The 1,229-nt window shown below is 59.1% G+C and overlaps 1 long non-coding RNA gene across 1 annotated transcript in view; it reads left to right on the forward strand.

Moving 5' to 3' along the window:
- The window catches only part of LOC105310175, a 4,913-nt gene extending 3,684 nt beyond the window's left edge, over nt 1–1,229 (forward strand). The window contains exons 2-4 of the long non-coding RNA XR_897466.2: nt 786–892; nt 1,012–1,086; nt 1,189–1,229. This is a non-coding gene — a long non-coding RNA (uncharacterized LOC105310175). The remainder of the gene's footprint in view (nt 1–785; nt 893–1,011; nt 1,087–1,188) is intronic.

A 1,229-nucleotide genomic window follows, 5' to 3' on the forward strand; every position in this document is an offset into this window, starting at 1 on the left:
TCAGAAGCCCCCTCTAGCTCCCCAGGGCTCCAAGAATGGAAGCCAGCACCCTCCTCACAGCCCACAAGACCTGAGCATCTGGCCCCTCTCCACCTCTCCGATGACCTCCTGCCACCCCCAGCCTCCTTTCCAGCAGCGATGGACTCCCCGCTGTTCCCCTAACGGGCCAGCAAGCCCACCACCCGGCACAGAGCCTCACCCCACATCTTTCCTGCACTCAGGCTTCTGCTCAGTTGTCCCCTCCTCCAAGGAGGTCTTCCCCAGCTACTCTCACATCCAGGACCCTCCCCCACACACACACGCACACATCCGTGCCTGTTTCAGATCTCTGACGGACACCTGATTCTGTCTGGGACATTTCCTTGCTCACATACTGGCCACTCGTGGTCATCCTCGTTCAAGAGGTTGTCAGCTCCATGAGGAGGGGGAGGTTTTTGTCTGTCTGGTTCATGGCTGTCACTTCAGAGCCTAGAACAGTACCTGACACAATGCAGATGCTCAGGAAATGTTTGTGGGAATGAACAAATGAATGAGTGGATGGAGGGATGGATGGCTGGATGGATGGATGGATGGATGAGTGAAGGGATGGGTAGATGGATAGATGGACAATTAAAACTTCTTCCTATTCGAGCCAGAGGTACTAGAGGGAAAAGAGCGTGAGCTGGGAACAAGACCCTCTCCCACTGCCCCCCCCACCTGCCACCCCCCGTGTCACCCCTGCCTGGGCTGTGAAATGAAGCACAGCCGCACCTCGCTGTAAACGTCCTTGCTCTCCTTCCCGCCAGGCCTTCCCCAGACTTCGGGCCCCTCTTACTTTGCCAAGAAGCAGGACTGCAGCCTCAGTCCCATGGGAAATCACCTCCAGGCCCCAGGCCAGGGAGGGAGCCACAGGGTAAGTGGAGAGGGCAGATGGGTGCCCCTGGGTCAAAGGGAAGAAGGTGTGGGGGCAGAAGGCAAACACCGGTCCTAAGAAGCCAACAGCCCCCTCAAACTCACCCCACTGCACTGCAGAAACTCCTAAAGGGAAAGTCACCCCTCCAGCTGCCCCCGTGGGGCCTAGGACCACTGCCCAGGCCTGGAGGCCAGGTGAGTCCCCTGCCTGCCGGGTTCCCTCCCTCCCTCCTGCGCCGGCCCCCCCCCCCATCTGGATGTGATATTCTCTAAACCACCTCTCTTTCCACCTCACAGGGCACCGAGATGTGCTGCTAAAGGGAGCCCCAGGGGCTGGA

The sequence above is a fragment of the Pteropus vampyrus genome, unplaced genomic scaffold (assembly GCF_000151845.1).
Source record: "Pteropus vampyrus isolate Shadow unplaced genomic scaffold, Pvam_2.0 Scaffold1335, whole genome shotgun sequence".
Lineage (NCBI taxonomy): Eukaryota > Metazoa > Chordata > Mammalia > Chiroptera > Pteropodidae > Pteropus > Pteropus vampyrus.